General features: G+C 43.3%; 1 protein-coding gene across 3 annotated transcripts in view; it reads left to right on the top strand.

The window, feature by feature from the left end:
• Positions 1–13,751, top strand: part of LOC132456375 (N-chimaerin-like) — a 66,608-nt gene that overhangs the window by 26,273 nt on the left and 26,584 nt on the right. The window lies entirely within an intron of this gene.

Genomic DNA, 13,751 nt, shown 5'->3' with positions numbered 1-13,751 from the left:
AACTGCAGACACAAAATGAAGATGGTCTACTATACACAGTCCACAGACCTCCACATCTGGTAAGTGTGCTAATGTTATTAATGATTGTTAACTCATGGACCCATCAGTTGTTTGGCAATCGGCACAACCATTTAGGTTGGAATATGATATTATTGCGAGTTTCCGCGCCTCCACCGCGCAGCAGCTCGTCGCCTCCCTTCATTTCAATGAGGGAAGGCGGCAGAGGGGAGGCGGTTGCCCTACCGCTCAGCTTTCCCAAACTGTTCTCTCGACTTTATTATTGGTAAAAGCTCATACAGAGACTATTACACCGGTATACATGTTTTAAAAGAGAAAGACGTGATGAATTTCTGGTCAAGCTATCCCAACGAGGATGATTTTTTTTAAAAAAGGTCACTTTTCGTTTTTCGTGTTTTGATTTCCAAACGGATATGGATTGAACGGAAGATACACGGATTTTGGGGCCATAGGATTTGGTGCTTTCACGTTAAAATTGTAACGGGGGAGAAAATTGTACCGGCCTACGTGACCAATAGTAATCCATTCCAAACCTGCCTGGCAACAGACGATCGCGCTGCCCGTTGCCTGGCAACGGGCGATCGCATCGAATGACGTGGAAGGTTCTTGAACATTCGCGAACTCGTTCATTGAGCGCGACAAGACAGATAACACTTATTTTACAAATTACATTTATTAGCGTTCCTAACTTTATATTTGTATTGCATTGTATCTATCTATCCATCTATCCATCTATCCATCCATCCATCCATCCATCCATCCATCCATCCATCCATCCATCCATCCATCCATCCATCCATCCATCCATCCATCCATCCATCTATCTATCTATCTATCTAATGCAATACAAATATAAAGTAAAAACAAGTGTTATCTAGCACGATCCGTTATCTGTATTATATTATTTTGTCTTCGGAAACATGAGCGCAATTGAAACCTGCCTGGCAATGGACAACCCCTTACGTAATCTGTTGTGATGACGTAGGCAGGTACAATTTTCGCCCCCGGTACAATTTTAACGTGACACCGCCCCAAAAAAACAAATGCTAATATTGAAATATTTGTATGGTAGCCCTTATTAACAATTCCTATTTGAATGTAATATATGTAACTAATGAATCAAATGCTAATGAATGGTTTGATTGATTCAATGTTATTATTTCAGACATATCAACAAAACAAAATGAAAAGCATGAAATACAATAGACAAAAATTATGTTCAAATCAATTCACAATAAATAAAAATAAACAAAATATTAGATATATTTAATTGATATGCCTGAAACAAGTAGGAAGAACTATACACTTAATCCTACCCCATTGTAATGCATGATTGAAATGATGAATAAGCTTGTACACAGCGAATAGCCGGAAGCATGTAGCTTGATATGTAGTATCAAGCTAGTTTAAGTTTTAAGATATCTATTTGATCAAGTTATAATTTATGACATGATCATCAATAAGGGTTATTTACATTGCCACAATGTTTTAGGCTGAGCAGTTGGTAGACAATGTATGTATGTATATGTCAAACTTATAGACATCATTTAAATTTCCAATTTGTTTGCAATTTTCAGGGAGTGCCGTCTTAAAAGATGTGGACGTTTGAGGAGAAGCGTAAGGACCAAGTCTCTTTTCTCAAACTCACACTGTAGTCTCTTCACATGGATGAAGTACATTCACAGGTAATCATTTTAGGTTTTCTCCAACTCCAGTATTTCACAGATTACAGCTCTAGGTTCAGAGTGTGAAATGTTTGTACAATTTAAGCTGAAACTATAGTTGCAAGTTGCAACAGTAGTTTTTCCGTGGAAAAAGCTTTGTGACAAAAGTAGACTTACAGATTGATCAAACAAGCACATATTTTCTTTGTGTATGGAAACAGTTCTGATTAAATCTTTGTTTTCTTTGTAGATTCGCACAGGGTTTGCAGCTACGGCAGGTAGACATGCTTCAGGATGGCATCACTAAAAGCACTGCTACACTCTCAATGATGTCTAAAAAACTGCGAAGAATTTGCCTAAAAAGCCTTAAAAGGCACAGGAAAGGAAAAGGCCAGAAAATCGGTCAACGCTATCGTCCACATTGACGAGAGCAAGTTCTGCCATAAGCGCAAGGTATATTTGTAATATAATTCACTAAATATGGGGTCATTCAATTTCAACTCATCAAAAATCTGATCTTTCCTCAGTTCTTGTTTTGGATTTTATTATAAACTTAATGTTGAAATATCAATTGTCTTCAAGAGAAATCTTTAAGCTTTACTTTTAGATTAATTATTGTGGAAGTTTGGCTCTATGAACATAATTTCTGAATTTTCTGAATTTGTATTTAAAGCCTCACCATTCAAAATATTTTCCCTGGAATGGTTTTAACCACACTTGAAAAAAATTATTAATTTAAGTACTTGATGATGTTAATGCAATCAAATAAATAGCACTATGTACTGTATTCACATGCAAATCGGCATATTGGAGGGGCCGATGAAAAGTTACAAGGTCATGACTTGTGTGCTGTATGCATCTTTCAAGAAGTATGGAAGACGCCTCGGAGTGTTTTGATACTATTTGCTATAACCAATCTATACCTTAAGAAAACATGGGCTACATTCGTTTTTTCAGGTAGAGCAAGTTGAAATAAGAAATAAAATTAGACCGTAGGCTATATCATATCAAGGTAATAATGCAACTTCTAGGTAACTGTCAGGTAGTTCAATGCATGGAAGAGTTATCAACTCATTCACTGTTGACATGCAACAACACATACTAATAATAATATGCATTCCAAACTTAAAAAAACAAAAGTTTTTATATTACTCCATTATTTATATAATTTGGAAATTAGCATAATCATCCTACTTCTCACTGGCTGTAATATAACATTGAGTGGTTTTCTTGATTATGTATATATTTGACTGTAGGGTATTATTTATTTTATAACATTTATATTGTGTTTTGGCAGTACGGAAGAGGGCGCTTCAGGAACAGCTGGAGGAGAAAAAGGACATGGGTCTTTGGAATGCTCCAAATCAAACAGTCTGACAGGCGTCCTATTCTTCGCCTTGTGCAGAGACGAAATAAGGAAACCCTTGTTCCTATCATCAAAAAGCATGTGAAGCGTCACAGTCTCGTCGTAAGTGATGAGTGGAGAGCGTATGCCGGTCTCGCCACAGAGGGCTACAGGCATGTCAGGGTGAACCACAGCCAACATTATGTTGACCCTCAGACAGGACTCCATACTCAGAACCTTGAGAGAGCGTGGCAGACCTATAAAAAGGAAATTTGGAGAATGCGGGGGAATCGGTCGGAGAAGGCCTTGAAAGAGCAGCTCTGCTTTATTGAGTGGACCTACTGGTTAGCGAGGGAAAATTCAGAAGGTGTCCTTGGCAGGCTTGTCAAGAACATAAGGCGTTCCTATCAGACATAGGAAGCAGAGCTTGGCATTTATCAAAATAGGCTGAAATGGACAGGAGAAAGGGGAGAGTGTTTTAATTTATTTTTAAAAGAAAAGTTTTTGTTGTATTTGTTCAAACGGTTTATAGTATTCTTGGTTCTTTTGACTCTTCGAACTCTTCCTTTGTAAAAAGGAAGAGTTCGAATAACTTTATTATTTTTTTTAATAATAAAGTTGCTTTCTTCTCTGATATGCTGCTTATGTGTCGTTTATTTCACTTTGCGGTCATCCAGTGTTACTGATCAGTTGAGCAAAACTTGTCTCTATTTTGTACAGTTACTAGTTTGTAGTTTGTCTACTGTTCTCAACTGTTTTCACTTTAATTTGACAGTCCTAAGACCTGTCTACTAATGCTTAATTGAATATCGACTGATAGTTTGTTGAGAATCAACTGATAGTCAACTGTTTTTCTCTGTTAATAGTGTGTAGACACTAAACTGTTTTCACTTTAATTTGACAGTCCTAAGACCTCTCTACTAATGCTTAGTTGAATATTGACTGATAGTTTGTCGACAGTCATATGACAATGAACAGGTTGTCACCTACACAGGGTGCCTATTGATTGATAAAATATTCTCATCTTTATTTTACAATGAACATATATGATCAACAGAGGGTTGAATGTTCATTCATTAGATGTGTTCCTTGTGAGTGGATGAAAGTTGATCCATATGAAACGTAAGTTGAGAATTGGTTAATAACAGCAGTTGATAGTCAACTTACTAGAAGTTGACACTCAACTGATAGTTTAATATTTATAAAGAACATGTAGTAAAAAGCACAATGTCTGTTGCAGACTGTTTTTGTAAAAATAAATGAACAAAATAAAAATATCCTATAGTTAGCTAACACTTAGTTGAATGCATGTTACATATTTGTTGACAAGCTCTGTAGAGTATCAACTAACTCACTGTTGAATATCAACTAAACACCAGCTAATAGTGCAACGTGTAGTTAACTTAGTTAGTTGAATGCTTGTTTCTTATCTGTTGAAAGCTTTGTTGATTATCAACTAACCATCTACTAATAATGCAACTAATAGTTAACTGACAGTTATTTGAATGCTTGCTACGTGTACAAAACAACATCTACTAATAGTGCAACTTATAGTTAACAGACAGTTAGTTGAATCCATGTTTCTTATCTGTTGAACAAGCTCTGTCAAATATCAACTAACCATCTACTAATAGTGCAACTTATAGTTAACTTACAGTTAGTTGAATACATGTTACTTATCTGTTGATATAGTTCAGTTGATTGTCAACTCAATTAACTGTTGACATGCAACTGAGTATCTACTGTTGGCTTGTTGAGTGTCAACAGTGGACTATCAAACTAAAGTGTTACCGTTCTTTTTTTAATTTAATTGTTATTCAAGCAATGTATGTCTCGTGACAGTTGCCAACTTACCATGAACACACTTGCACACATGAACAACACCGATGATCTCCGTCGATCTCCGTCATTCACTCTGCCTAAATCTGGCTGAATCAGCGGGTTTGGGGCGTCTCTGGCTCTCTCAGCGCCCCAAAACCGCATTGGTCCGGATAGATTTGAAACCACCCTCGGACATGGTTTCAGAAATGTGCGATTTCGGATTCGCCGGATCCGTCTGGACGGTCAGCCGAACGGTTCACACACAGCCACGGCATTTAAGCCCCGTCCACAAAGAGCCGATTTTTTTTGAGAAACCGCATAAGTCTTGTGCATTTTGGAAGGGTTGTTTATAAACGGGGCTCAATCATGGACATAAAAAGAAGGCTCAATCCGTTTTGGTTTTGATTTCATGGAACGCAGCCCGTTCTTTCGCACAAACAAAGCCATTGGAAACGCGTCTAAAAGCACTGATGAATGCATATGTAACCCAGTTCCTGTTAGGGACTCTTAGGCCCTGTTCACACGAAGCCGAAACGGGCGAAACCGTTACGGTTTCGATCTATCCGGTTTCGAAGTATCTCCGTAAAGACGAAGCCAAGCGAAACCGGGTAGATTTGTAGAAACACTGTAGTACACATTCCAGGCCCATAAGGGGCGCTGCTTCTGGTACAGAAAGCCAGAAGAAATAAAATAAGAAGAGGCGAGCATGCGCATAAAGACTGCCCTTATGCGCATGCTCGCATATGATTTCTGAGACTCTGCGGGCTTAAGAGCCATTGGCTAGGAGGTCGAGGGGTGGGGCGATGACGTCATGGTTTGCGGTTTCAGGCGTACACACAAATCCAAAACGAAACCGGGTAGATTTGAAACCACCTCCGAGGGTGGTTTCAGAAGTTTGCGGTTTCGGTCAGCGGATTCGCCGGCTTCGTGTGTACGGAAGGCTGAACCGTACAAGACCTTTGCGGTTTCGCCATGAAATCGGCTTCGTGTGAACGTTGCCTTATTCTGAAGGAGGAGAACGGAAGTGTCTGCGTGTGGGTCGCTGTTTTGACTGTGTTGGGAGCGCTGGAAATAAAGTGGATCGCCCCGTTCAGTGAATGGAGTTAACCGATTCTTCTTTTATATATAACCCAAGTATAGGCAACAATAATTTGTACATTAGATTATTATTCACAGTTTAGAAAACAAAAGGAGATCGTTAATACTTGGGAATAACATGGGAATGAATGAAACGCGCATGCGCATTTAAAAGACAGCGTATACAGGAAGTGCGTCATTATTGCGCATCTAGGACCCCGAGTCGATCTGGCAGCCGAGTCAATCCGACACCCACACCGGCGATGCAAACGATGACGTCATTAGCCCCCCACCAGCTGGGGGACGTCAGAGTTGCGTTGAATTTTTTATTGATTATTTTATTTGAATTATTTTTGTAGCTTTAAATAAAGCCCCTTGATGAATTAAATAATAATAATATAATAATACATTTAATTGATAGTGCCCTTTTCATCCGAAGATCTCAAAGGGCTACAGGTTAAAAGCAAAAAAAAATAAAAAGGGGGGGTTAAAAATCATCTAAGAGTTGGAGCCAAAGGTTTTCTTAAAAATAAATGTTTTAAGACCGATTTTAAAGCCATTTGTGGATTTTGGTGCCCTCAAGGTGTCAGGGAGGACATTCCACAGGCGTGGGGCGGCAGCACTGAAGGCCCTATCTCCCATGGTCCTAAGTTTGGTTTTGGGTATTTGGAGGAGGTTAGATTGAGTGGAGCGGAGGGAGCGTGTTGTGTTATGTTGGTTGAGAAGTTCTTTGAGGTAGGGGGGGGGCAATTGAATTACTAACTGTACATTAAAAAGTATTTCTGCTCAATTTAAAAGGTTGAATCTCCTTGTGACTGAATGTTTGTATACAGCGCGCAGGCTGTATGCGCGCAGGCTTGATGCGCTCCACTTTTTTTCTGTGGAGAACCAGCTCCTTGAATATTTACTACAGCGTTTCTACAGCTCGATGCGGTTCGCAATGACCCCGTCTTTACAGAGATATTCCTGAACCGCATAAAACGAAACCGGATCGTTTTCGCCCGTTTCGGCTCCGTGAGGACGGGGCCTTATATGCCGCTTTTCCACCGCACATGTAGCTCGACTCGACTCGACTCGACTCGACACGACTCGACACGGTAGCAGCACGGGTCGTTTTCCACCGCAAATAGTACCTCCTGGACGTGGGCGGGGTCGGCTGCGCGAAAGGGCCGTGACGTATTTTTGTACGCGACGCAAACAACACCTACGCAACCCACACATGGACAGAACCCACATAACAACAATGGAGGACATCGAAAACATTACTATTATTAGCTGGCATGTTGAAGAAGTGGAATATGTTGGCTGCGGCGCTGCTATGGCTGTTACCAGCATGGTTGCCATGTCGCTCTCGTGACTTCGTCACACTCTCTGGCCAATCAGTGGCCGGCCGTCTGCCGACGTCACCTTTTAGCATCGGCTCAGCTCGCTTGGAACCTAGAGCGAGGCGGTACTAAAAAAAGCAGCCACTTCAGGTACCAGATACCATGTTTTCGCGGTGGAAACGCAAAAAATGCGTCGAGTCGAGCTGGTACCATGCAGTGGAAAAGCGGCATTAGTCCCTGTTTCGTCGTTACAAATCTGTGTGTGCACAGTTTGTGGGATCTGCATACAGATCTCACCTGGACTCTGCATAGCCTCCTCCCTTACCCCGCCCCTTCTCCTCCCTTACCCCGCCCCTTCTCCTCCCTTACTCCTAAAAACACCCTTCTTCGCACTTATTGTAGGTTGCACGTCATCAAACTAAATGTACAGGCACTTAAAAATAGTACTTAGCATCGTGTAGCATCTTATCCTAGCTAGCTTTATTGTATCCCGGGAATGGTTTAACCTAGCGATTGTTGGTGCTTGGCACTTGGTTCTATGGACATTCTTACTGTACAGAGAGCGATATATTGTTAGTCTTTCGGTACATTTTCTTTGGATAAAAGCTTCTGCTAAAGGCTGTAAATGTTAATGGAGCTTCAGATTTTCCGGTGTGAAATCGGTACGTGTCACGCAGAGCTATTCGGTTTTACTGGGTTTGCGTTTTGACACGCTGGTGTATTCTGCCTCTTTACAATTGTATGGACATCCCACGAGACACAGCTTGGGGTATGATGTGATCATATATTGAACATGAGTTTGGACACATAAAGAAACGACTAAAACAGTGGAAGTAACGTGTGCATTATAATGCCATTTCGATCTTTGTGAGGAAACCATGAATCATTTTGATAGCCTTGCTTGGGAAGTTCTTTCAGTAGTGCGAATGAAACCTTCAGTGACTACTAGTACAGATCCCCCCTATCTGTAGCCTGGCGTAAACTTTGAGTTTGAATCCCAAGATTCCATTGGGAACACTGTTGAGCAACAGTAAACGTTTTTACACTGCCAAACATAATAATAATAACACATTTCATTTAGAGGCGCCTTTCAAGACACCCAAGGTCACCTTACAGAGCATATAGTCATCATACATTTTTTAAAAAACAAGACATTGTGGAAAATAAATAAATAAATAAACATAAGCAATAAGAAATAAATAAAACAAAAACAAGACAAAACAAAAAAACAAAACAATCAAAACAGTGATCAGTTAGACGTTGTGTGCGAGTTTGAACAGGTGAGTTTTGAGTTGTGACTTGAAGGTTGTAATGGTGTCTGACTGTTTTATGTGTGGGGGGAGGGAGTTCCAGAGCCTGGGTGCTGAACAGCTGAATGACCGGGCACCCATTGTAGTGAGTCGTGATGTGGGGATACATAGTAGTCCAGCAGAGGTTGAGCGGAGGGAGCGGGAGGGAGTGTATTCTTGGAGGAGGTCGCAGAGATAACTGGGGGCTAGGTTGTGGAGAGCTTTGTAGGTGAGGAGTAGGGTTTTGTATTGGATACGGTAGTGTACTGGGAGCCAGTGAAGTTGAATGAGGACAGGGGTGATGTGGTCAGATGATTTGGTGCGGGTGATGATCCGGGCGGCTGAGTTCTGAATGATCTGCAGTCTGTTGATGAGTTTGGTGGGGAGTCCGGTGAGGAGGGCGTTGCAGTAGTCTATGCGTGATGTGACAAATGAGTGAACTAGGATTTCAGTGCTGGATTGGGTCAGTGATGGGCGGAGTCTGGCGATGTTGCGGAGGTGGAAGAATGCAGTCCGGGTGATGTTGTGAATATGGGGTGCGAATGAGAGGGTGTTGTCCAGGATGACGCCGAGGCTCTTGACTTTGGAGGAGAAGGGTACTGGGAATCCATCGATAATTATGAGTGGAGCTGGGGTGTGTTGTGATTTAGTGAGGGTGGATTTGGATCCGATGAGCAGGGCCTCGGTCTTGTTTCCATTGAGTTTCAGGAAGTTCCTGCTCAACCAGCTCCGGATCTCTTCCAGGCACGTGATGAGGGAGGTGGGGGGGATGGCAGCGGTGGGTTTGGTGGAGATGTAGACCTGTGTGTCGTCAGCGTAGCAGTGAAAATGGACCCCATGGTGACGGAGGAGTGTGCCCAGCGGGAGGAGGTAAGTGGTGAAGAGGAGTGGACCCAAGACTGACCCCTGGGGGACACCCAGTGAGACACCTGAACACCCAGACTTGTGGTTGCTTAGTTGAACAAATTGTTGACGGCCGGTGAGGTAGGATGTAAACCAGGAGAGTGCAGCACCAGTGATCCCAATACCAGCTAGGCGGTCAAGGAGCAGAGGGTGGGAGATGGTGTCGAATGCTGCGCTGAGATCGAGGAGGATGAGAATGGTGAGTAATCCAGAGTCGGCTGCAAGGAGGAGGTCGTTGGTGATTTTGACTAGGGCTGTTTCAGTGCTGTGTTTTGGACGGAAGCCAGATTGGAACGGTTCATGGAGATTGTTAATGTCGAGGTGGGACTGTAGTTGTGCGGCAACCACCCTTTCAAGTGTTTTGGAGATGAAAGGGAGATTGGAGATGGGCCGGTAATGGTTAAGCTCAGTTGGGTCAGCACCAGGTTTTTTCAGGATGGGAGTGATGGCAGCCAGCTTGAGAGTGGGGGGTACAGTACCAGTAGTGAGGGAGGAGTTAATTATGTTGGTGATCATGGGGGAGATGGACGGAAGACATGCTTTGACAAGGGAGGTGGGAAGAGGATCGAGCTGACAGGTGGTGGTTTTGGCTTTGCGGATGAGTTCTGAAACGGTCTGTTCTGTTACTAGGGTTAAGTCAGAGAGGCTGATGAGAGGTTGGCCAGAGGTGATCATCCAGGGTGGGTCATCAGAGGGGGTGCGAGATGAGGCCAGTTGTTGGTGAATGGTGTTGATTTTAGAGCTGAAGAAGTCAAGGAACGCAGTGCATTGGGTGGTGGAAATATCTGGAGGGAGAGATTTAGGAGGCTGAAGTAAGTGGTTGACTGTTGAGAAGAGGACTCTGCTGTTGCCTGTACCAGTGTTGATGAGGTTGGAGTAGTATGAGGTTTTGGCAGTGGTGAGGGCATTCTTGTAGTGATGGAGGTGGTCCGAATACATTTGGCGGTGTACAGTGAGTTGAGTCTTATTGTAGAGTCGCTCCAGTCGACGACCAGTGGCTTTGAGCTGGCGCAGATGAGGAGTGAACCAGGGAGCAGTGTGGGTGAATGAGACTGAGCGGGTTTTCACGGGGGCCAGGGTGGTGAGGGAGGAGGAGAGGCAGTTATTGTAGTGAGTCACCAGGTCAGTCAGGGAGGAAGCTGGGGGAGGGTTGGGGTAGGAGCTGATCATGGTGGAGAGGTCTGTGGTGTTGATAAGTTTGATGTTTCTGAAGGAGATGGTCCGTTGTTCCTTGGTTTTGTGTAGTTGGGTATGAATGTCAAAAAGTACAGCTTTGTGGTCGGAGATGGGGAAATCAATGACAACAAGGTTAGTGGGAGTGATGTCAGTGCAGCAGATTAAATCCAGAATGTGACCTTTGTTATGGGTTGGGAGGTTGACATGTTGCGTAATGCCAAGACAGTCCAGAAGTGATGTGAAGTCATTAGCAAAAGTACAGGATGGGTTGTCAATGTGGATGTTGAAATCACCAAGGAGGATAACAGTGGGGGACATTGCACATACAGATGTAAGTAGTGATGAGAATTCATTGAGGAAAACAGCGGAGGGTTTTGGTGGTCTGTAAATGGTGACAATGATAGTGGGTTTGGGGCCTGAGAGTTTTACAGTTAGACATTCAAAGGAGGAGTGAAGGGGGACTGTGACAGTGGTGACTTTGATGTTATCACGATGGAGGAGAGCGAGGCCACCCCCCCTCCCATTAACCCGGGGTTTACTAATAAAAGAAAAACCTGGTGGGACAGCTTCATTTAGATGGGAGAAGTCATTTGGTTGTTGCCAGGTCTCAGTGAGGCAGAGAATGTCTAGGCTCTGGTCAACAATAAAGTCATTTATCAAAAGGGCCTTATTACTGAGGGATCTGGTGTTCAGCAGACAGAGTTTCAGACAGGTGAGTGGAGTGTAGCAGGTTGCTTTGAGCAGAGGGGACAGTACACTGTGATTGACGGGACTGACCGTACGGGCTGTGTGAGGAGGGGGGCGGGGCCCAGTGGACCAGAAGGAGCGTATGTTTTTGTTGCTGGTGTGAGAGTACTGAAAATTCCGTCCAGAGCCTCGGTGGATGTATTTTGGTCGTTTGAGAATGTCCTGGTGGGATGCAAGCTGAGGTGGTTGGGTCCTTGAGAAGATCCGTAGACGTAACATCTCCGTTACCGAGTAACGGAGCGGCAGAAATGCGCTCACGTGAGAGTCAAACATAGCGCAATCCAGAGGAACAGGTTAAATTCCACAGGTTGTGAAGTCGGAAGAAGCCAGCGGTAGATCCAGGCGATTAAGGTGAAGCCACAGAGCCAGCACAGCGGAGGCAGAGGAGTGGAGCAAGCCGGTTGTAGCTACGCTGGAGACGGGGAAGCCAGTTGGACGGCGCCGGGGGTTAACAGCAGTCTAGCCGGCCAGCAGGTGTCATCCACCAACAGCTGCACGACTCCACGCACAAAACACAAAACAAAACACGCAGACGTTTAACGTTCAGAAATAAATAAATAAATCAAGAAAACTGACGCAGTTACTCAACTTAACTTTGTAGTCCGATCCGAGGTCCAGAAGGGTTTCAGACAGAAGGTGTTGAAAGTAAGCAAAAGAAAACTGATACAAAGTTAAAAGACTAGAAAGAAAAAGAAAATCGCGAAAAAATAATGTTCAGAATGACGTTCCGGTGAGCAGCAGCAGCAACAGCGTTCAAAAGGCAACAGCGTCCACCAACTGTACGACCTCACGTAAAAACACGTACAAATAAAGAAAACTGGCGCACTGACAATAGCGAAAAGTGACTATATAAAACTAGTAAACTTAGCTAAACTACTAAAGACCAAAAAAAAGACAAAATGTTCAATGCAATAGTGAGAAATATCGGAAATACTGAATAAAAACAAGCCATACAGAGCGGCGTTAGACTCGCCAGCGTCCCCGTTACTAGGCGTAATATGCCCCTGTTATGCCCGCATTTTTCCCGGCATGTTCCGCGCGTTTACACCGTTTACACTTGCATATAGTAGCCTACACTGAGATGTTGTCTACTCATTTGTGCATGCGAGTGGCTTGAATGATAAAATAAAAGAACATTCTGAGTATATTTGGTAATGGCCTTGTCAGGTCCTTCCACTGATCCAACCACAATCAACGTTTAATCTAATTAAATTCCCACGCGGTTTTTGGTTTGCAATGGAGACAAATACTGATAGCCATTAGAATCCAAAGGGTTGTGGGCCGAAACTCTGTCGCTGATCTCTTCTATATATGATTGGGTGTTGGGTTGTTTTATATCTATATATTTGCCACGTTTCTGTTGGGATTGGCATACCTCAGATATATTTGAATATCAGGAAAGTCTGGCTTTAGAAAAAAATGTGACCCTCCCCGTCGGGGAATTGAATCCTGTCTCCCGCGTGACAGGCGGGGATACTGACCACTATACTAACAAGGAGCTGTATGTAGACTCTCCTTGGCATCAACACATTTCTATAGGTTAGATAAGGTGACTTTCTGACCTCTAAAGGTGCGGACACACCAAAAGCATATCCCGCGTACCATGTAGGAGCGTAACGCAGCTAAAATGTTGCTTGACCATTTTGTGTCAAAAATGGTCCTACATACGCAGCTACGCGCCTGTGGCTGCGCTGGATTTAGGAGTCCGAGGAAGGAAACCCAAATTGCGCTGTGTCTGGGTGCATGATAGAACTTGAATCGGGTTAGATTATATAATCTCGGATATAAATAACAATAATCGGGTTAAATAACTTCACATGGTGTGTCTGGTGTGTTTCCAGCATTCGTAGTGTTGATCGGCAGAGAAATAGTCCGCCAAGACGTTGAGGTTGCTTAGCAACCAGAGACTCTGTCCATGCAAGTGAACGGAGCGTTCATTCTTCGTCATAACTATCAAACCAAACATCCTTCACATTCACCGAGTGAACATTATGAAAGTAAAATGCCCATTTCTCGCTAAAAATGTTTCCATAAACGCATTTAATGGCGTAACTATGTTACTATTTCCACCCAGAATAAAGAAAGATGTTGGCCGTATGCTTCTGTGCAAGGGTCACTACTCTCTGCCAGTGACGTCGGGTCAAGCTCCACGCTGATTGGCTATTGCGGCTAAGTATCACGCGTATGAGCGTAAAAAGTTAAATTTTTTGAACTCCTCGCGTACGCGCGTATATGTACGCGCGTATATGTACGCGCGTATATGTACGCGCCTCATACGCCCCTAACGCGAGTAAAATGTTGCTTGGTACGCATGATACGCGTGTACGCACCTCATACGCGCGTAAACCAATGCTTCCCTATGGAAAAATTGCCGATTTTATACGTG

The sequence above is a fragment of the Gadus macrocephalus genome, chromosome 4 (assembly GCF_031168955.1).
Source record: "Gadus macrocephalus chromosome 4, ASM3116895v1".
In the NCBI taxonomy this organism is placed as follows: domain Eukaryota; kingdom Metazoa; phylum Chordata; class Actinopteri; order Gadiformes; family Gadidae; genus Gadus; species Gadus macrocephalus.
Note: the sequence above shows the minus strand (reverse complement) of the source record. Positions and strands in the feature narration are given on the sequence as shown.